The sequence below is a fragment of the Protopterus annectens genome, chromosome 9.part0 (assembly GCF_019279795.1).
Source record: "Protopterus annectens isolate FY-2018-M chromosome 9.part0, PAN1.0, whole genome shotgun sequence".
In the NCBI taxonomy this organism is placed as follows: domain Eukaryota; kingdom Metazoa; phylum Chordata; order Ceratodontiformes; family Protopteridae; genus Protopterus; species Protopterus annectens.
In genome coordinates, this window is record NC_056743.1 from 307,790,510 (window position 1) to 307,813,995 (window position 23,486).

Sequence of the window (23,486 nt, forward strand, 5' to 3'; positions counted from 1 at the left end):
ACGTTCCTCTTTGATCTTCAGAAGCACCTTGTGCATCAAAGGAAGTGGTGGGAAGGCGTATGCTGTCAGGCTTTTCCAACTGAAAGATAGGGAGTCCACCTTCCAAGCAAGTGGGTGGTAAGTCCTTGTGCAGAATTTCTTCAACTGGTGATTGAATGGGGATGCAAACAAGTCTATTTGTGGTAATCCCCATTCTCTTGTGATGGTTTTGAAGATGTCCGGATGCAGCATCCATTCGTGGGCATCTGTTGTAGTTCTGCTTAATATGTCTGCTAGAATGTTTTCCTTCCCTGGTACATAAATTGCCTGTAACTGAATGTTGTAGCTCAGAGCCACATCCCATAGGTCCAGTGCCAGCCGGCATAGAGGGTATGAGTGTGTGCCTCCCTGTTTGTTGATGTACCACATAACTGTGGTGTTGTCTGTCCTTATCATCAACTGGCCTTCTTGGAGTAAAGGTCTGAATGCCTGGATTGCCAATTTTACTGCCATCATTTCTTTTAGATTTATGTGCAGATGCAGCTGGTCTTGAGTCCATAGGCCTTGAATGCACTTGCCCATCATGTGTGCCCCCCAACCGAGGTCTGAGGCATCTGTCGTGATGGTTTGTCTTGGTTGACTTTTGCAGAAGGGCAATCCTGTGTTTGATTGGCAGGCCTGAGCCCACCATAGGAACTCTTGCTTTAGGCATGGGATCATTGGAATTTTGGTTTCTAGGCTGTGCTGGTGCTGGGACCACAAATTCTTTAGGTACCACTGTAGCTTTCTCATATGCAGCCTGGCATGAGGGACCAGTATTATGCAGGATGCCATGAAGCCTAGAGCTTGTAGCACTTTTCTTGCAGTTAATTGGTTCTGCTTTGTTAATGCCAAGAAGTAGAGAGGAAGTTGCTCTTTCTTTTCTGTAGTTAGAAATGCCATTTGTTTTGATGAGTCCAGTTCTGCACCCAGAAAGGTTATTCTTTGGGATGGAATCAGCCTTGAATTTTTTGTATTGACTGTATATCCCAGGGCTTGCAGCAGGTAGATGACTCTTTGTAAGTCTTCTGTTAGTTTGTTTTTGTTGTCCGCTTGAATCAGGCAGTCATCCAGGTAGGGATAGATTTGAATCCCCTGAAGTCTGCAATGAGCGATTACTGATGCCAGGCATTTCGTGAACACTCTGGGCACAGTAGATAAGCCAAAGGGCAATGCTGAGAATTGATAATGCTCTGATCCTGCAAGAAATCTGAGGTATCTTCTGCAAATTGGTCTTATGGGGACGTGCAGGTATGCCTCCTTGAGATCTAGAGTTACCAGCCAAGACTCCTTGCCCAGCATGGGAAGAAGCTGCTGTAGGGTCAGCATTTTGAATTTTGGAACAATGAGGAATGTGTTTAAAGCGGACAGATCTAGAATAGGCCTCCAGTTGTTTTCTTTTCTTGGTACCAGGAAGAGTCTGGAGTAAAATCCCTTCCCTTGCTCCATAGATGGTACCTTTTCCACAGCTCTCATTTTTAATAATTGAGATATTTGTTTTGGAGCTTCTGTCCTTTGAGTAGGTGGTAAGTTCGGCATTCCTCTCTTTCCTGGTAGAGTATGGAAATGGAATCTGTAACCTTGGTCTATAGTTTGCAATATCCATTTTTCTCTTGTAATGCAGTGCCAGTTTCTTGAAAATAAGGTTAGCTTTCTGCCTAAAGGTGCTTCTAGTTGTTCCCTGGTAGGCGGTGCCACCGCCAAGTCACTGTGATTGAGTTGTTGTAGTGGTGGTGGCTGTATCCGTGCCTCGTTGGTTGTTACCCTGCCACTGGCGACCCCTGTAGGCACCCCTGGATTGGTTTCTGCCTCTAGAGTGCCTATTCCTGCCTCTTTGTGCCTTAGAGGGGTCTGGAAAGGACCAATTCTTGGAGGGCCAGTTCCTGCTAAACCTTGGAGGTTGAACTTGCAAGAAATCTTTCATTGTTTGCACAGATTTTGCTTTCTCTTCCATCTTTTTTAGTACCTGCTGTGCAGGGGAACCAAATAAATTGACCTTGTCCATAGGTGCATCCAAAAGCTTAGATTTAACGTGGTCTGGTAATGCCTGTTCTTTCAACCATGCATGCCTCCTGATAACTGTGCCAGTCATGGCTGATCTAAAGGAAGCCTCCAGTGCATCATAGCCACATTTTAAAGAATGGTTACTAACCTGCTGTACGTTATGTACCATTTCTTGAACATACTTTTTATCTAAAGATTCTTCAGAGGACAGCTTTTTAGTCAACTGGTCAAGCATAAACTCTTGATATAGAATCATATGAAATTGGCAGTTCAAAGCTCTAGCTGAGAAAGTAGCAGAGGTGTAAACTTATTTACCCCATCTCTCTAAGGACCTGGATTCCCTTTCAGAGGGGAGGGGGTTTTTAGAAGAAGTAGCTGCTACAGCTTTTGGACCCTGGGAGATAGTCTCTGGATCTGCAAAAGGAGCCTTATATAAGTGGTGATGAGTGTCCGGGACCCTGTAGTACCTATCGGGCTTAGCAGGAGCCGGAGGTAAAGTATCAGGAGCAGTGCAAGCATCATTCAATGCATCATCAACAACAGAAAGAACTGGAGGTATAGCTAAAGGCCTATGCTGTGGCAAATGTAGAAAGGTCCTAAGCCTTTTTTTAGAGCCTGAGAAATCTTGGCCCTGCCACTGAAATTGTTCCCTCATAGCATGCAAAGTTTCCCCAAAGGAAAATTCCTCAGGAGGAGAGGCTGAAGGGATGGACTCCTCAGCATCAGAGTCTTCGTAAGGAGAATAAGAAGCCTCAGGAGGGTCTGTATGTTCTGAGTCATCAGAGGAATCATCTGTGGATACTGGCTCAGGGGGCTCTGCTCTAGGCCTCTTTTCTGGAGGAGGGAGAGAGGCCCTGTCTGGATGAGGCTGGGCTCTACGAATTAAAGAGATGAGATCCTCAGCCAAAGAAAGCATATGGGAGCTGGTGCTGGGCCTGTGAGAGGGGGGCTTGGCAGGCACAGGTTTTGATGCTTTGGCTGCTTTAGCCCTGGCAAAGGCCTTAATAGACATAGCTGGAGGAGGCCTAGCAGCTCCACGTGCAGGGGTAGAAATATCCAGGGGGATGGTGTCTGATAAATCCTGTGAAACCGCAATAGAAGGTTGGATTTCAGAAGCCGTTTCTACCAGGTTAGAAGAGGCCTCGGTAGAAGGCAAGTTATCGGCTGAAGAAAGAACCGCTTGCTCGGCTTCGGCTGAAACCGAGACACTCGTGGTTTGCTTAACCGCGGTTTCGGCCGAAACCGCGGACCGCGAGTGTCGGTCCTTTTCTTTGCGTTTCTTGGTTATTTGCATAGTCGGAGGATCCGATGGCATAATGTAGGCAAAATCGGAGCCGAAAATCTGTTCAGCAAAGTCCGATCGACGTCTAAGCGTCCGCCGGTTAAAAGAAGCACAGGCTAGACAAGATGCTACGTCGTGGTCTGGGCCTAAACAATGTATGCAATAGGAGTGGAAATCTTTATGAGGTATTTGTTTCCCACAAGATAAACAGTTATTAACTTTCTCTGACATCGGCTGAGGCAAGAAAGAGTCCCCAACGGGGTACTTAGCTTTATAGAAGTCTTCGAAGTAGTATTCGGTAGTAGTAATCTCTGGATCTGACCGACCGACACTTGCGAACAGCTTCTGCTTCGGGCGCCACGCGGCAAGAAAGACAGGGGAAAATGGCGTTGGCTGATGCCTTTATACCCGAATAACTGCCGCAATGACGTCGGGTGAAGTGCGACACCAGCCGAAGCCAGACCCAGACTTTGGAATCCGGCCGACCGAAGGGCTGCCTGACGACAGGACAACCCATTTGTAAAGACTGCAGATGCATCCTTGAAGGACATCCTATGGGTTCCATAAGAACCTCTAGCTAACTTCTCCAAAGAGCAGGACAGGGTGATGGATGGGAAGGATGTGAGGAATAATGAAAAAGTACAGTTTTGTACCTACCATAAATGTAGATGTTCGAGTGCTAATACAGCTGCAGTAATCACAGATGGGTTTCCTGCCGTCAGGCGGGTCCTCGGTCGGCCGAATTCCAAAGTCTAGGTCCGGCGTCGGTTGTTGTCGCTTTCTTTCCTGACGTCAGTGAGGCAGGGGTATATAAGACACAGCCGACGCCATTTTCTTCAGTCTTTCTTGCCCCAGATGTCAGATGCCCCCAGAAGGAAGGCAATACATAAATTATAATTATATACATGAAATGCAATATAGCCAAAAATCAGTAGTTGCAAGCAAATATACCATAGAAGGATAACCCAATCAGGTTGTATGAAGAGGGGTTAGGCCCTAGGCCTTTACCAAGAGGGGAAGGAGGGAGGGAAAACTGTACTGCAGCTGTATTAGCACTCGAACATCTACATTTATGGTAGGTACAAAACTGTACTATGTTCAACATGCATACAGCTGCAGTAATCACAGATGGGTGGAATCCCAAAGCTACGCACAGGGTGGTAGGCACTAGGTGGAACTGGGATGAGCCAGAATGCCCTGCAACACAGCAGTGGCAAAGCCTGCTCTAGTTTTGGAATATAAAGGCAGGTGGTAGTGTTTTGTGAAGGTATGCACAGAACTCCAAGTGGCTGCCTCCAAAATATCTTTGGTAGGAACTCCTCTGAGGAAGGCTGTAGAGGTAGCTGTGGCCCTTGTGGAGTGGGATCTGATGCCTGTAGGGACAGGTTTTCCATGATATGAGTAACAAAACCGTATGCAGTGGCCTATCCATTTTGAAATTGTCTGTTTGGTAATTGGCTTCCCTTCAGCTCCTACAGCATAGGACACAAAAAGTTGTTCTGATTTCCTGAAAGGCTTTGTTCTGTCCAAATAATAACGGAGCTGTCTATGGATGTCTAAGGAGTTTAGCAGCCTTTCCCCTTTGTTTTGAGGATTGGGGTAAAAGGTAGGTAAGTGTATGGCTTGATTTAAAGCTACCCTGGATACCACTTTAGGCATAAATGACGGGTTGGTTCGAAGGGAAACCCTGTCCTGATGGAAGATGAGAAAAGGCTGCACAGCCATGAGGGCTTGTAGTTCCGAAACCCTATGAGCTGAGGTAATGGCCAGAAGGAAAGCTGTTTTCCAGGACAAATATTGCAAATCTGTTGAGGCAGCTGGTTCAAAGGGAGGCAATGTTAATTTTTCTAGAATGTAATTAAGATCCCAGGCTGGAATTGGTTGTTTCCTTGGTGGTCTTATATTCTTAGCCCCTCTGAGGAACTGTCTTAAGAGTGGGTGAGAGAATAAGGGTGGATCTGTGTTGAATTCTGCAGAAATGGCTGAGGCATGGATTTTTATGGAGGAAAATGAAAGTCCACTGGTCAGCAGCTCAGCTAGATACTGTAATACCTGAGGCAAATTCAGTTTTCTAGGGTCCTGGCCTTTTTTCTCATTCCAAGAGCAAAACCGCTTCCATTTTGCGGAGTAAGCCTTTCTAGTAGATGGCCTTCTGGCCTCCAAAATGACATCCTGCACCTCTTTGGGGAGTAGAGTCTGTTGTGGTGTTAAGGAATTTTCCATGCAGCGAGATTGAGTGTTTTCAGCTGACTGTGAAGAGTTTTGTAGCTGTGCTGAGTCATCAGAAGAGGCATTAGAGGTAGGGACCAGGGAGGAGTACGTGTTAGGCTCCTCAGGAGTGGGTACCAGTGTTGTCTTGGCCAGTCTGGAGCAATCAGTATCATCTTCGGTCTGTCTGCTCTTGCTTTCAAGAGCACCTTGGGCAGAAGAGGCAGAGGTGGGAAAGCGTAAACTGTCCATGCTGTCCAACTGAATGAAAGGGCGTCCACTCTCCAGGCCTTTGGATGAAAGGTCCTTGAACAAAACTTTTCCAACTGATGATTCCTGTGGGAGGCGAAGAGATCTATGTCTGGCCTCCCCCACGCTTGGGTTATCTTTGTGAACACTTGAGGATGCAACTTCCATTCGTGTGGATCTGTCATATTTCTGCTTAGATTGTCTGCCAGCATGTTTTCCAAACCTGGCAAGTACTGTGCTTGAAGTTCGATTTGCCATTCCAGAGCCAAGTTCCAAAGTGTCATGGCTAGTCTGCACAGGGGTTATGAATGTGTTCCTCCTTGTTTGTTTATGTACCACATTACTGTGGTGTTGTCTGTTCTTATCAATAATTGTCCTGGATGCAGGAAGTCCTTGAAAGCTGTAATTGCATTTATCACTGCTAGCATTTCTTTTGATTGATGTGAAGGTGCTTTTCCTTTTGGGACCATTTGCCCTGAATGCACCTGTCTGTCATGTGCGCCCCCCAGGCGTAATCTGAGGCGTCTGTTGTGATGACTTGATTTGCTTGAGGCTTGCAGAATGGGAGACCTGTGTTTGTTTGACATGCTTGGGCCCACCATAGAAATTCCTTTTGCAAACATGGAATTATTGGTATTATTGTTTCCAAACTGTGGCTGTGCTGAGACCAAAGGTTTTTTAGGTACCACTGAAGTTTCCTCATATGCAACTTTGCACATGGGATTAAAAGAATGCAAGATGCCATGAAGCCCAGAGCCTGCAGGATTTTCCTTGCAGTAAGCCTAGTACAACTTGCTAGTATTTTGACGTACTGAGTTAGTTGCCTCTGTTTTTCTGGCATAAGATAGGCCATCTGGGTGTTTGTGTCCAAGTTGGCACCCAGGAAAGTTATTTTCTGAGATGGTGTTAGCCTGGATTTCTCTTTGTTGATTGTGTATCCCAGAGAATGCAGTAACCATGTTACATAAGCCAGATGTTCCAGAAGTATGTGCTTGCTGTCCGCTTGGATCAGGCAGTCGTCCAAATAAGGGTAAATTTGTATCCCTTGAAGTCTGCAGTAGGCAATTACTGATACCAGGCATTTCGTGAATACTCTGGGCGCAGTAGATAAGCCAAAGGGCAATGCAGAGAATTGATAGTGTATTGAACCTGCAAGAAATCTGAGGTATCTTCTGCAGCTTTGTCTGATTGGGACATGCAGGTATGCCTCCTTGAGGTCCAATGTTACCAGCCAAAACTCCTTGCCCAGCATGGGAAGAAGTTGCTGTAATGTGAGCATCTTGAATTTTGGTGCAGTAAGAATGTGTTTAGGATGGATAAGTCCAAAATGGGTCTCCAGTCGGATCCTTTCCTTGGTACCAGAAATAGCCTGGAGTAAAAACCTTGACCTTGCTCGTGAATAGGTACCTCTTGAATAGCTTTCATGTCTATGAGCTTTGAAATTTGTAGTTGTGCCTCTGCCCTTTGATTGTGTGGCAGGTTTGGCATGCCTCTCATTTTGGAAGAGTGTGAAAATGAAATCTGTAGCCTCTGTTTATAACGTCCAGGATCCATTTGTCTGTTGTGACAATATGCCAATTTCTTGTAAATAATGCCAGTTTTCCTCCCAAGGGTGCTGCCAGCTGAGACTTGCTTGGCATGGAAAGGAGGAAGTCATTGGGTTTGTATCCTGTATTGTTGTGCACTGTCTTCGCCACCTCTTGGTGCTGGAGTTTGCCATTGCCTGCCTCTATATGATCCTTGTGATTGTCCTCTGCCCCTTGTGCGCCTGTATCTACCTCTTTGGGGCTTGTCCGTGGCTGGAAAGGACCAGTTTTTAGAAGGCCAATTTCTGCTAAAACGTGGTGGTTGAACCTGTAGAAAGGCTTTGACAGTTTGCATAGATTTGGCTTTTTCTTCCATTTTCCGTAGTATCTCTTCAGCATTAGTACCAAATAACACATCCTTTTGTAAAGGAGCATCTAATAGTTTAGCTTTCACATGATCAGGCAAGATTTGTTCCCTAAGCCAGGCATGTCTACGAATGACTGATCCTGTAACAGCAGCTCTACTTGAGGCCTCTAGGGCATCATAGCCACATTGTAAGGTGTGTTTACCCACTTGTTCTGCACTATGCATCATATCCTGCAACTCCTTCAAGTCTGGTTGTTCAGGTTGAGACATTTTATTTCTTAATTGTGTTAACAGAAACTGCTGATATTTAAGCATATGAAACTGACAATTTAAGGCCCTCATGGCTAGGGTGGCCGAGGTATATACCTTTTTTCCCCACCTTTCTAAGGATCTTGACTCTCTTTCGGAAGGTAGTGGATTCTTAGCAGTAGAGGCCTTCATTCCCTTGGGGCCTTGAGAAATGGTTTCAGGGTCAGCATTATGGCTTTTGTAAAGAAATTGGTGAGAGTTAGGAACTCTGTAGTACCTATCAGGCTTGACTGAGGCAGGAGGCAGGGAATCCGGATTAAGGCAAGCCTCCGAATAAACATCAAGTATGTCCAAGACAGGAGGTATCGCCAGAGGTCTGTGTTGAGGTAACAAAAGAAATTCCCCAAGTCTTTGCTGAGTGTTCCCTCAAGGTGTGCAAGGTTTCCCCAAAAGAAAAATCCTCAGGAGGAGATACAGAAGGAATGGACTGCTCTGCATCAGAATCTTCAAAAGGGGAGTAAGAGTGTTCCTCTACATCAGAATGTTCTGAAAAAATGGAGCCCTGATCAGAAGAGGGAGAATCTTCCTCCACTCTGGGTCTCTTGTCTGGAGGGGGTTGGGAACCCCTGATAAGAGTAATTAAATCCTCAGCCATTTTAAGCATCTGCTTTTTAGGCATGGGGCCTGGAGATGGGCCCTGTGCAACAGGCCTCTTGGGATGCCTGGCTGATTTGGACTTGGTAAAGGCCTTAATGGAAAAGGAAGATGAGGGTCTAAAGACACCATGGGTGGAAGTGGACCTGTCCACATTAGGAGGCTCAACGCTCACAGTGGCTTCGGTGGTTGTAGTCTGGGTCTGAGCCGAGGTACCTGCGGTCTCGGTTACAGAAGACACCGCCAAAGAAGTGTCGTCGGTAGTCAGGGACTGCATAGGCGTCTCGCTGAGAACCGGACCACGTGTAGCCGGTTTTGGCGTGGTGTCGCTGGGGACCGCGGACCTCGCGTGTTGGTCGTTGTCCTTACGTTTTTTGGACAAAACGGTAGTCTGCGTCTCCGACATTTTATAATCAAAGGCTGTACCAAAAAAGTGTTGGGCGAACTCCGCCCGACGCTTAACAGTGCGTTTATTGAAAGTAGCGCAAAAGCGACAGCCCGAGACGTCGTGGTCTGGGCCTAAACAAGGTATGCAGAGGGAATGGAAATCCTTATGCGGTATTTGCTTCTCACAAGAAATACAATTGTTAACTTTTTCTGACATCGGTCTGAGGCAAGAAAAGTTTCCCCAACGGGGTACTTAGCTTTAATGAAGACTTCGGCTTCCAATTTTTCGTAAATTCAGGAGCTGGCCGACCGGCACTTGCGAACTGCTTCTGCTTCGGGCACCGCGTGGCAAAAAAGACTGAAGAAAATGGCGTTGGCTGTGTCTTATATACCCCTACCTCACTGACGTCAGGAAAGAAAGCGACAACAACCGACGCCGGTCCTAGACTTTGGAATTCGGCCGACCGAGGACCCGCCTGATGGCAGAAAACCCATCTGTGATTACTGCAGCTGTATGCACGATGAACATCGGACAACACAAATACCAAGTTATGGTAAGTACATAAAGTACAGTTGTGTACACTTATCATAAATGTAGATGTTAGAGTGTCTTCACTGTTGCAGTCATCACACTTGGGTTATCTGCCTGCAGGTAGCTGTCAGTCGGCCCAAATACCAGAAACTTAGTATTTCTGCGTCGGTTGCTGTCGCTCCAGGACTGACGTCAGGTCATCAAGGGTATAAAAACAGGCAGCCGACGCCATTACATCAGTGTTTTTTGCCCCAAATGTCAGGAGCCCCCCAACAGGGAGCTAAGCTATGGTTGGAAAACCACCACCAGTAAACAGTAAATACCAATACCAATTTCAATATCCCTGCAAGGGGTGAGTAACATACACAGAGAGAAGAGAGGGGGGGAGAGAGAGAGAGATAATGGGGCTGGAGGGAGGGAAACCAGGACTGCAACACTGAATACACTAACATCTACATTTATGGTAAGTGTACACAACTGTACTATGTTTTTCGTGTTTCACTGTTGCAGTCATCACACTTGAGTTGATTCCCAAAGCTGAAGAAAGGGTGGAGGCAGTCAAGAGAAGTTTGGGCTGGCTAGTATGCCCTTACAGGACTGCAGCTGCAAAACCCGCCCTGGATTTGGAAAATATAGGCAGGTGGTAATGCTTGGTGAATGTGTGTACAGAACTCCATGTAGCAGCCTCCAGAATGTCCCTGGCAGGGACTCCCCTGAGGAATGCTGTAGAGGTAGAAGTTGCCCTAGTGGAATGTGTCCTGACCCCCTAAGGGGTTGGTTTTCCATGGTGTTTGTAGCAGAAATGGATACAGTGTGCTATCCATTTGGAAACTGTTTTGAAATGGCCTTGCCCTCTGCCCCTGATGCAAAATAAGAAGTTATGTACTCACCATAACGTTCCATCTGAGTAGGTGGCTTCATTTGTCTGCAACCTGTGGGTATTGGATCCGATATCGGATCTGAGCCGGCAACTATTTATACAGCTATGGATCCAAGCTCCTAGCTCCTCCCCTCACCCATAATCCCCTGCCAACACCAAATGACCTCAGATCAAGTTTGCCCTCCTACATATACCTGAAAAGGTATCCCAACAGGAAAGGGCAGGATAATACCACCAAACTAACTCTTCTGAAGGCCAGGGGGAAGGAGGGGGGGATGGTTGCAGACAAATGAAGCCACCTACTCAGATGGAACGTCATGGTGAGTACATAACTTCTTAATCTGGAGTAGGGACTTCATTTGTCAGCAACCTGTGGGACAGAGTCCCCAGCTACCTGAATTTGGGCGGCCATCATGGAAGGATGTTCCGGAGCACTGCGGAGCCAAAGGATGCTCTCCCTCTGGAAATGACGTTCAGTTTGTAGTGGTTGATAAAGGTATGAGATGAGGCCCAAGTGGCTGCCGAGCAAATATCATCCAAGGGACTCTAGATCTGAATGCAGCAGAAGTAGATGTGGAGCGAGTGGAATGTGCACGAACCGCTTGACTTGCGGGCCTCCCAGAAGCCTCAAAAGCTAGAAGGATACGTCGGGAAATCCAGCGTGATAAGGTGACCTTCGAAACAGCTTTACCCAAACTGAATTTGGCAAAGGAGATGAACAGCTGATCAGATTTGTCTGTGACCAGCAGTCCTATGAATATAGAAACGCAGCTGCCTGTGCACATCTAAAGAATTCAGCTTGTACTCTCCTTTATTTTGATAATTAGGGAAGAAAACAGGTAGGTTAATGGACTGATTGATACTGGTTTCTGAGGCCACCTTAGGTAGGAAGGATGGATTGGTCCTGAGGTACACTTTATCCTGATGAAAAACCAAGTAAGGGGGTTTTACAGAAAGAGCTTGAAGTTGCGAAACTCTTTTCACTGAAGTGATGGCTACCAGGAATGCTGTTTTCCAAGACAGGTATTTAAGATCAGCCGAGGCAGCTGGTTCAAAGGGAGAAGCAGTCAAGGCTTGAAGAACTAGCGATAGGTCCCAAGGGGGTACGGCTTCTTTGATAGGGGGCCTGAGCAGAAAAGTACCCTTGAGGAAGGTTTTACATTGTTTAGCTGACATCTGTCTCGTGTCCTACATGGTAATGGGAGATGGCTGCCAATTGTACCTTGACTGTCAAACAGCCAGCCCCTTGCTGAAAAAGGCCGGTAAGGAAGTCCAAAACGGACGTTAGCGGAGCAGTGAAGGGATCCAAATTATGATGTTCCGCCCAGACGGAGAAGCGCTTCCATTTACTGCAGTAAACTTTCCTGGTGGAAGGTTTATGCGCTGCCACCAAGATGGCTTTGACTGGTGGAGAGATACCGGGAGTCCTGATTAAGAGTGGAACTGGAGCAGCCAAGCTGTTAGCTTCAGGTTGTCCAGGTTCGGGGTCGGTAAGCCTGACGGGTGGGATATTAGATCTGTGCTGGGATCTAGAATCCAGGGAGGATTCACCAAGTGAGACCACAGGTAAGGGAACCAAGTTTGCCGAGGCCAGAATGGGGCAATGAGGATCATTTTGCTCCCCAACCGAGAGGCTTTCTGTAACATCTTTAGCATCAGGGGTAGAGGAGGAGGTATAGGCATAAAGTAGACCGGGCGGCCAAGCATGCACTAGAGCATCTCTCGGGGTTTCCCCTGGTGGGGGAATCAGCGCGAAGAAGCTGTCGCATTTCATATTTGAGGGAGAGGTAAAGACATCGCAGCAGGGTTGCCCCCATTTTGCAAAAATCCGCTTCACTACTCGGGAGTTGAGAGACCACTCGTAAGGGGAAAGAATAGTGCGGCTGAGTTTGTCCGCCAGAATGTTGGACAGTCTCGGAATGTGCGTTGCGATCAGAAAGCGGTTGGTGGAGATCACCCATTCCCACACCCTCATGGCCTCTCGGCAGAGAGGATAAGACCTGGTTCCCCCCTATTTGTTGATATAGAAGACAACTGACATGTTGTCCGTCTGTATCGCAACAGTTCCTATGGGAAGAAGGTTGTGAAGTGCTTGCAACGCTAACAGCACCGCCCTCATCTCCAGAACATTGATATGCAGGGAAGTCTCTGTCGTTCCACGTGCCTTGGACCGTTCTGCCTGAGCAATGCCCCCCCACCCACCCGAGGCGAGAAGCGTCTGTGGTCACCGTGACGAGAGGAGGTGGAGCGCAGAAAGGGCGGCCTGTATGGAGGTCTGGGGAATGAAGCCACAATAACAGTGCCCTCTTGCAAGCCTTGCTGATAGACACAGGGTGATTGACAGGAAGAAGCTGAAAGGACCAGTGTACTTGGAGGGTCCACTGTAGTACCGTCATGTTTAGGCGAGCGCATGGAAGGAGCGTTATTGCCGCTGCCATAGAGCCCAGTGCCCTCAGGACCAATTCCGCCGGTGGAGCTTCTGATTGGAGGATGGCCCGCACATGTAATCTCAGATTCTGTAGTCGTTCCGAAGTGAGGTAGGCTCGCAGACTTCTCGTATCTAATCTGGCCCCTATGAAGTCTATCACTTGTGTCGGAGCAAGGGAGGACTTGTCCATATTGATCGTGATGCCTAACTGGGGAGCTAGGCGGAGAAAAAGATCTCTGGCTGAGCAGAGTAGATGCCTTGTTGGGGCGGTCAGGAGCCAGTCGTCCAGGTACGGGAAGACCTGCATTCCCTGAAGTCTCAGGTGGGCCGCTATCACTGCTAAAACTTTGGTGAACACCCTGGGGGCTGTGGTGAGGCCAAAGGGAAGGACCCTGAACTGATAGTGGCTGGCTCCCAGCCGGAAGCGGAGAAACCTCCTGGATCGTCTGTCCATTAAGATGTGGTAGTACGCATCCTTGAGGTCTATTGAGCGCATCCAGTCGTTCTCCCGCAACAGGGGGAGAATGGATTGAAGAGTGACCATTCGGAATTTCTCCTTGGTTACCGACAGGTTCAAGAGGGAAAGGTCTAGAATTGGTCTCGGGTCCCCCGTCTTTTTTGGCACCAGAAAGAACCTGGAGTAAAACCCTAATCCGAGCTGGTCTGGGGGGATGGGTTGGATGGCCCTTTTTTCTAGCAGCTGCTGGATTTCTGCGGCTGCAGCCTCCCTCTGATCGGGTGGTACATCGGGGAGGTTCCTGAATCTGGGAATATGTTGCATAGGGATTTTGTAACCTGTGGATATAATCCGAAGCACCCAGCGGTCTGACGTGATGGACTCCCATGCCGCCAGATGCCTCGAGAAGCGCCCCCCGACTGCCTCCAGAGTGGAGCAGTCGGGCAACCCTTCAGGGCTGTTGTGTGGGCCGATCAGAGAAGGATTCTCTGGACCCAAAATTTCTCGGGGCCCCTCTGCCTCTAGGGCGGCGTCCTCCCTGTCCTCCTCTGCCACGGAAGGACTGGTTGTCCGGAGCAGGTTGGGAATGTTGCGATTTCCAGAACTACATCTTCTTCTGTCCCTTTTGGTTCTTGGAGAAGGACCTCTGGGGAGCAGAGAAGCGGACTCCGACGGCAGACAACATCTTCCCGTCCTTCTCGCTCTGGACAAGTGTCTCACGAACGGTCTTGCCAAACAAGGCAGAACCATCAAAGGGGCATTCACAAAGGACGCCTTGAAGGGCTCCGCGAAGTCGCAATATCGGAGCCAAGCCTGGCGTCTCATAACTAGGCCTGCTCCGCTAGCTCTAGCGGCTCCCTCTGTGGTGCGAGACAACAGCCGCATAGAGGTATTAGAAATAGATCTCAGAGTGGCCATACGAGTGGAGTACAATTGCTTGTCCTCCACCGACATGGACTCCGGGGGGGCGGGGGGGGCAGCGTATTCTTTAATAAAATCCCGCTGCATCCTGATGACGTGTGCCATGTAGTTCAGAGACCTTAATGAGAAGGTCGCTGAACTGAATACCCGCTTCCCAAGGTGATCCATCGAGCGGGACTCCTTGCTCGGAGGATGGACCGAGGGGCTCTCCTGAGCTAGTTCCCTCTTAGTGGCTGCCGCCATCAACATGGCATCTACAGGGGGACCCTTGCTCCAGTGGGGCCGGTCTGCGGGGGGGCTCAAGATCCTATCCGGGAATTTAGGGATTGGCTCCACAGTGTCCGGCTCCTTCCATGCCCTGGTGGTCACAAGGTCCACCAGGGGGGGTCGGCCGGACACTGTGGATCCTATCCGGGCATTTAGGGATTGGCTCCACAGTGTCCGGCTCCTTCCATGACCTGGTGGTCACAACGTCCACCAGGGGGGGTCGGCCGGAGGGGACACCCAAGAGGTAGACGGGCCTGCTTCGAATGCCTCCAGGAACACGGACTCGGAGGAAGCCTTGGGGGTAGACCACCCGCCTGAGCATTTCCATGATGTCTCCAAAGAAGACATCCTCAGGGTGTGACCTTGGGGAGCCTTCCCCTTCATCCAAGTCAGTGTCCTCTGTTAAGGACTCAGGGGAGTCCACGTGCCTCCTCTTACACTTATGCTTGCGAGGCACTTCCTCGGGGGGGGCTGTCCGAGGAGGTCTCACCAGCAATGTCCTGTTCCAAAGGAACAACCTGGGACATCGAAGCAGGCTGTCCCTGTGGCCGGGTGATGGAAGCCTGACCCAGCAGAGAGGGAGTGCAAGGCGGAGCCGAGACAAGGGCCGGAGGTCTGGATGCTCTCGACAGAGCCCTCTCCACTACATCGAAGGCCGAGGGGGAGCCGCTCTCCCTGGGCTCCGAGAGCAGACTCCCACTCGGATCCGATGAAGGGATCGGAACCGGCGCCGAGGCCGTCGGAACAGAGGGACCAGTGTGCTCCGACCTGGACGGAGCCGAAGGCACATTGAATCCCTCGGATCCGAAGCTCGGGCCATGGCTCCGAGAGGTCGGATCAGACGATGGAACCAACAGACTCGAGGGCAGGGTCGGATCCGAAGTACCCAGTACTGTTGGCGCCGACCCACCCCCAGCTCCAACGCTGCTCAGCTCCAAGCGCTCTGAACCCGGAAAGCGGGTCAGAGAAGGAGCTATCTGAGCAAAAAAGGGTGTTGAGCTCCCCCCCGAAGGGGGGGGGGGGAGGCAGGAGCACTCCCATCTGCAGCTGGGCCTGGATGAACCTTCTCATCATCCGGTCCAGGTCTGCATCAGACAGGCTGTAAGTGGATCTCAACAAGGCCGAGGCAGGCCTGGAGTGCCACCTCGATGACCTCGACGGAGATCGGGTCTCCTCCTCCTCAGGCCCCGGGGAGAAACAAGGTGATCGAAGCAGAGGAGGAGGAGATCTGGAAGCCGTGGAGGGAGAAGCCCGCTTAGCTGGGGGGGGCCAAAGCGGAGGTCTCGGCCCGCCGCTTGTGGTGCTTCTCCCTCCGTTTCTCCCTCCTGGCCTCCCTGTCCTCCGGCGCCTTAGTGGGAGTTGGAATCCCGGCTGGAGGAAGGGGGGTAGTAGTGGCCACCACCACAGGCTGAGGAGGTGCCACGGGAGTAGCGGAGGCCGAAGCCGACTCCGGGGGCAGAATTCCTGCCAGAACCAGCTTTGACCTCCGCTCCTTCAGTGCCCTGGGGTTGAACGCTGCACAAATGGTGCATCCCGAGGACAGGTGTTCAACCCCAAGGCTCCGAACACACAGAGTGTGGCCATCTGCCGGAGAGAGCTTATGACCACACTCGGTGCATTTAGAAAAAATAGGCTTTGGGGCCTCTGACATATCCCAAAACTAAGTAAAACTACACAAACACACAAGGCCCCAAACGCAAGCACACACAATCACACTCTGAGGGGAGGGTAAACACTAAAAATTTTAAAATTAACAGACTAGTGGGAAACCTAATGCACACACACACACACACACACACACACACACACACACACACACACACACACACACACACACACACACACACTAATTAACTGACAGAAAAATAGGCTAAAGAGATAAAAAGGGAACACTTATCTCAATAATTGCCAGGAGCTCAAAATCCAGCTGACACACTCAAGAGCGGCAAACTAGATCTGAGGTCATTTGGGGTTGGCAGGGGATTATGGGTGAGGGGAGGAGCTAGGAGCTCAGATCCATAGCTGTATAAATAGTTGCCGGCTTGGATCCGATATCGGATCCAAGACCCACAGGTTGCTGACAAATGAAGTCCCTACTCCAGATCCGTGTAATAACTGGTCAGATTTCCTGAAGGACTTAGTCCTACCCAGGTAGAATCTGAGCTGTCTCGTCCAAGGAGTGCAGGATTCTTTCCCCTTTATTCTGAGGATTAGGGAAGAAGGTTGGCAAATGGATAGATTGGTTGAGAGCGACACTGGACACCACTTTAGGCATAAACCAAGGATTAGTCCTGAAGGAAACCCTGTCAGCATGAAAAATAATGAAGGGTTCCACAGCCATCAGTGCTTGTAGCTCAGACACTTTTCTAGCTGAAGTGATGGCCAGAAGCAATGCTGTTTTCCCAAGAGAGGAATTTTAACTCTGCTGATGCTGCAGGCTCAAAAGGGGGTAGCGCAAGCTTTTCCAGTACAAACTTAAGGTCCCAAGCAGAGGTGGGTGCTCTCCTTGTGGCCTTAAGTTGTTTCCCCCTCTCAGGAACTGTTTAATGAGAGGGTGGGAGAAGAGGGGTGGCTCAGTGTTGTAATGAGCCGAGATGGCAGAGGCATGGATCTTAATAGAGGAGAAGGATATGCCTCTTTGGAGTAAATCTGCTAAGTAATCCAGGATTAGAGGTAGGGAGGACAGAGTTGTGTCCTCTCCTTTAGATTGAATTCAAGAGCAATACCTTTTCCACTTATCAGCACAGGATTTCCTTGTACTGGGTTCCTCTGGCTGCAAGAATGACATCAAGCACCTGCTTGCTTAGGCTGGTCACTGGGGGAGATTTCAAGGAATTAGCCAGGCTGCAAGATTCAGGGTTTGCAGTTGTGGATGCAAGATCTGTCCCCCCTGCTCTGTGAGGTGGGTCGGGCTCTGGGGTAGGTGCCAGGGTGGCACCGGTGACAGGCTGCACAGTAGTGGGTACCAGTGCTGACATGGCCAGTCCGGGGCAGTCAGGATTACCCTTGGTCTGTCCTGTCTTATCTTGAGCAAACTTCTTGAGTGAAGGGGCAGAGGGGGAAATGCATAGATTGAGAGGTTTCCCACTGGAAGGATAGGGCATCCACTTTCCAGGCCCTGCTGTTAGGTGTCCTGGTGCAGAATTTGCTGAGCTGGTGATTGCAGGGGGAGGCAAAGAGATCCACCTCTGGGGGTCCCCCATTTCTGAATCAGCAGGCTGAATGTGCTGGGCTCTAATTCCCACTCGTGTGGGTCTAAAAGATTTGTGCTTAAGCAGTTTGCCTGGCAGGAATTGAGCTTGCAGATGGACTTGCATGTTCAAGGCCGTGCTCCACAGGGCCATGGCTAATCTGCAGAGTGAGTAAGAGTGGGTTCCCCCCTGCTTGTTGATATACCACAACTGTGGTGTTGTCTGTTTTTATTAGCAATGGTCCTGGTGAGAGTAGGGATCTGAAAGCTGTTAGAGCATGCTGAACAGCTAGCATCTCTTTTTGGTTGATGTGCAAATGAAGCTGGCTTGGGCTCCATTGGCCCTGAATGCACTTGTCGTCCACGTGTGCCCCCCAGGCATAGTCTGATGCAGTGGTTAGGGTCTGGGCGGCATGGGGTTGAGTAAAGCGAAGTCCCTTGTTGTGGTTGCATGCTGCTGTCCACCAAAGAAACTCAGTCCTTAGACAAGGTATGATAGGAATGACAGTTTCCGGGTCTTGAGAATGTTGGCACCAAAGACTCTAAGTACCATTGAAGTTTCCTCATATGCAGTCTGGCATATGGAATTAGTAGTATGGAAGAACCCATGAACCCTACGGCCTGCAGGATTTTCCTTGCGGACAGCTGGGTCCTGGTGGACATTTGAGTGAAGTAGGCTGTCAGGCTTGATTTTCTGGAGTAAGGAATGCCATCTGGGATGCTGTGTCCAAGCTTGCTCCCAGGAATACAATCTTTTGACTGGGGCCTAGTTTTGATTTCTTTTTGTTGATAGTGTACCCCAGGGAGATTGGAAGGTTGTTTACAAATGTCAGGTGCCGCAACAGCATTTCTTGACTGTCTGCCTGAATCAGGCAGTAGTCCAAGTACGGGCAAATTTGAATTTTTCTCTGTCTGCAGTAGGCAATGGCTGGAGCCAGGCATTTTGTGAATACTCTGGGAGCAGTGGATAAGCCAGAGGTAAGTGTAGAGAACTGATAATGTAAAGATCTTGCCCTGAAGCGTAGGTATTTCCTGCACAAATTCCTGATAGGGATGTGCAGATAGGCTTCTTATAGGTAGAGGGTGGCTAACCAGGCGTCTTTGGCCAGCATAGGAAGAAGATGCTGAAAGGTGTCCATTTTGAATTTTGGTATCACCAGGAAGGTGTTTAGAATGGAGAGATCTAGGATTGGGCGCCAAGTGTCCTCTTTTCTGAGTACCAGGAAAAGTCTAGAATAGAACCCTTGACCTATCTGTTCTGTAGGAACAGGTTGAATAGCCCTTATGGAGAGCAGGGGCTGAACTTGGTTTTGTGCCTCTGCCCAGTGGTTTGGAGGAAGGTCTCAGAACCCTTCTGTGGTTGGCAGTGTGTGGAAGTAAAATCTGTACCCCTGGGATACAATGTTGAGGACCCATCGGTCTTTGGTGATGGAAGTCCAGTTTTTTGCATGATGGGCAAGTTTTCCTCCTAGGGGAATGAGCAGTTGGGCAGAGGTGGGGAGTGGAGTTGAGAAGTCATTGTGAATTCTTTCCGTAAGGGGTGGCTTAGCACTCCTTTGAAGTGGAGGCACTCCATTGCTTAGAACTCTGCATACCCTGAGACTGTAGTCTGGGGGGGCCTATTTCCCCTGGGTCTGGTTTGAGATGGCCTTGAGGGGGCTGGAAAGAACCAATGCTTCGACGGGCAATGCCTACTGAATCTAGGAGGATGTACTTGCAAGAAATCATTGACTGTCGGCATAGATTTAGCTTTTTCTTCCATCTTTTTAAGAACCTCTTCTGCTTTGGTGCCAAACAGATTGTCCTTGTTCAAAGGAGCGTCTAGTAATTTTGATTTGACATGGTCTGGCAAGATCTGCTCCTTAAGCCACGCATGCCTCCTCAGTACAGAACCAGTGACTGTTGCCCTGCAAGATGCATCTAGAGCGTCAAAGCCACATTGCAAAGTATGCTTGCTGGCTTCGCTTGCAGAATGCATAAGCTCTTGTAATTCTTTATTTTCTGCACAGTCTGCAAAGGTAGCTAATTTTTGCTTAATAAGTTCCATGATATGTTGTTGGTACTTAAGCATGTGAAACTGGCAATTCAAAGCCCTAATGGCGAGAGTTGCAGAGGTGTATACTTTCTTACCCCATCTGTCTAGAGCTCTGGAATCTCTGTCCGAAGGGGCGGGATTCTTAGCTGTGGTTGCTTTGATACCTTTAGACCCCTGGGAGATGACCTCTGGGTCAGCAGTTGGATTTCTGAAAAGGAATTTGAGAGAGTCAGGAACTCTATAGTACCTTTCTGGTTTCCTAGGAGCAGGTGGTAAAGTATCAGGAGTTAGACTGGATTCCATAAAGACATCATCCACAACATCCAGGACTGGCGTTATTGCTAAAGGCCTATGTTGTGGCAAATCTAGAAATTCTCGGAGTCTCTTTTTGGACGGAGGATAGTCTTGGCATTCCCAGTGAAAATGCTCTCAAAGTATGTAAGATTTCCGCGAAAGAAAAATCCTCTGGAGGAGAAAGAGAGGGAATGGAATCCTCTGCATCTGAATCCTCATTTGCAGATAAAGGCATGTCTTCAAAATCAGATACCTCAGAGTCGTCGGCTTCCTGGTCTGTTAAAGCTGCTGGGGGCAGGTCTCTTTCTCTTAGCAGGGGAAGGCTGGCTTCCCCTAATTAGCATATTAAGGTCTTCTGCCATTTTAAGCATTTGATGTTGTGGCAAGGAAGCAGATGCTTGAGTTTTGGTAGTCGTTTTTTTAGGCGTAGCTCGTACTCTTGGCCTTAGAAGCTCGACAGTTTTAGACAGAACTGAAGACGCGAAAGAAGTAGTCAGTTTGTGTCGAATATCGGTGGTAGTGCAAAGAATTTCCTCAGAAGCCGGTGCCTGCTCAGTGGCTCCAGACTCATCCAAGGTGGACACATCCGCAGGTTCCATAGTCGAAGAAGAGTCTCGGTAGAGGCCTGCGAATCCACTAAAGCAGGCATCAGGGGCTGCGAAAGCACCTCACTGAATACTGACAAACTGGCGACTAGCTTAACGGAAGTGTCATCGGCAGTTTTGGACCTGTGCGGTCTATCTCTGTCTTTATCCTTATGCTTTTTCGAAAGATCGGTAGTCAGATGGCTTACCGAAGCCATTTCGGAATACGGAGATAGAGAACGAAAGTATTTAGCGACAATAAGGGCCCGACGACAAATAGTTTGAGCGTTGAACAAGGCACAAAACAGACAGTGAGGTACGTCGTGGTCTGGGCCTAAAAAGGTGATGCAGTAAGAATGGAAATCTCGGTGTGGTATTTGCTTTCCACAGGTGAGACGATTGTTAACTTTTCCCGACATCGGTTAGAGCAAGTAAAAAGGATCCCCAACGGGGTACTTAGCTTTAGAAGACTTCAGGATGATTCAATTCAGAAACGAAAACTCAGGTAGCGGCCGACCGGCACTCATGAAAACTGCTTCTGCTGTGGGATCCTTGGCAAGAAAGACTGATGTAATGGTGTCGGCTGCCTGTTTTTATACCCCTGCCTGTTTTTATACACCTGAAGTCAGTCCTGGAGCAACAGCAACTGATGCAGAAATACCAAGTCTCTGGTATTCAGGCCGACTGAGGGCTACCTGCAGTCAGATAACCCAAGTGTGATGACTGCAACAGTGAAACACGAAGAACATCCCCTAAATCTGATTATGTCCTTTTCATTCTTCCTCACTGCTGGATCAGAGTCCCTAGCTATGTAACTTCTCAGTAGCCCTCAAGGAAGGATATGCGGAGCAGTGTCAAACCAAAAGATGCCCTGGTTCTGGAGACAATGTCCAATTTGTAGTGAGAGACAAAAGTATGAGACTTGGGCCCAAGTGGCTGTGGCACAGATTTCATCAAATCAAAGCTATAGAGGAAAAGGTAGATGAAGCAGCCATAGATCTGGCAGAATGGGCTTTTGGAGGTTGAGGCAATTCAAAACCCTTTTAGGAGTAAATTAAAGAAATACAGCTAGTAATCCAATTAGCCAAGGTAATTTTGGAAACTGCTTGACCCAAACTATTTCAAGAGAAGAAAATGAACTGGACAGACTCTGTGCTTTTTTGTTCTGTGAAGGTAGAAACACAGCTGTCTATGAACATCGAGAAGGTGCAACATGTATTCTCCTTTATTAGAAAAATTGAAGAAAACTGGCAACCGAATTGATCAATTAATATTTGCTTCTGTGGCAACCTTGGGCATAAAGGAAAGGTTAGTTCATAGGGACACCCTGTCCTTGTGGAAAATGATGTAAGGAGGTTTGGATGAAAGGGCCTGAAGTGCGGATACTCTCTTAGCTGAAGTGATGGCCAGCAAAAGATAGTTTTCAAGGAAAGATATTTCATGTTGCAACTGCTAGCTGGTTCAAAGGGCTTCTGCGTAAGGCCCTGAAGGACAACAGTCAGATCCCATGGGGACAAAGGGTCCTTTATTGGAGGCCTGAGTAAAAATATACCCTTCATGAAAGCTTTACACAATCTTGACGAGGAAACCGAAGACTCCGCTCCCACATGGGAATTAGAAATGGCAGCGAATTGTACTTTTATATTACAGAAACTGGCTCCTTTTTGAAAAAGAGAATTCAGAAAAAGGAAAATAGCTGAAGCAGGTGCTAAGAAAGGTTCAATATTCTCAGAGGCCCATATGGCAAACCTTTTCCATTTACTGCTATAAATCTTTTTTGTACAGGCCTTCTGGGAAGACAGAATTATGTCATGAACTGGGGAAGCTAGCCTGGACTTTACTACAATTACTGGAAGTGGAGGAACCTTGCGGTCAATCTGAGGGTGTGGAGATTGGGGTGCCAGTAATCTGCTGGGTGAGAAATAAGATTCTGACTGGGGTCTAGTATCCCAGGGGGATACTTGGTGAGACCACAGAAAGGGGAACCACACTTGACAAGGCCAAAAGGGGCAATGAGGATTACTGAGCTTTTCAACCTGCTGGCTTTTTGTCAGAATTTCAGAAGCCACGGAAGAGGAGGGTAAGCATAAAGGAGACCCAGGGGCCAATAGTGGACTAGAGCATCCGTCGGTGACTCCCCCTGTGGGGGGGATCAGAGCACAGTACTTGTTACATTTGTTGTTCAGGGGCAAAGCAAAAAGGTCACAACAAGGGTCGGCCCCAACGGCTGAAAATCTTGTTCACTGCTGACGATTAAGAGACTACTCATGAAGAGTCAGAATGGATCTGCTGAGTCTGCCTGCCAGTGCATTGGTTTTCCCTGGTACGTGTGGTGCAATCAGAAAGTGGTCTAAAGAGATCACCCACTCCCAAACCCTCGTCATCTCTGTATAAAAGAGTAGGATCGGGTTCCTCCTTGTTTGTTGATTTACCAGACTACTGACATGTTTGTCTGTGTGAATTGCAATCGTCCCCAGAGTAAGAACATCCTGAAAGGCTTGCAAGACTAGAAGAACTGCCTTCATCTCTAGGACACTGATTTGCAACTTGGTCTCGTGGGGGACCACATTCCTCAGACCATCTTTCCCTGATAATGCCCCCCACCCCACCCGGGATGCGTCCATGGTCACTGTGGCTATTGCGGGGAAAAGAGACAACAGCCTGCCCAGAAACATAGTTTGACTGCATCCACCATTGGAGATCGTGTCTGCAGACTGAAGTCAGTTTGATAGGAACAGATAAAGAATGGTAAAAAAATGGACCACTGAACAGCCAGTGTCCATTATAGAACTCGTATAAAAACCTTGCCAATGGTATTAGGAAGACAGCCACTGACAAAGACACCAGTGCTTGGAAGACCAACTTTGCTGGGGAAGAAGGGAGATCCAGCAAGACTTGAACATTGTCTGAGAGACAGTATGCAATGTAGGGGCAATGAAGCTATGTGTGTCGAA

The 23,486-nt window shown here is 48.6% G+C and overlaps 1 protein-coding gene across 1 annotated transcript in view; it reads right to left on the reverse strand.

The window, feature by feature from the left end:
* PSMC3 (proteasome 26S subunit, ATPase 3) overlaps positions 1-23,486 on the reverse strand; it is a gene marked incomplete in the record, with an annotated part of 1,066,102 nt that overhangs the window by 902,838 nt on the left and 139,778 nt on the right.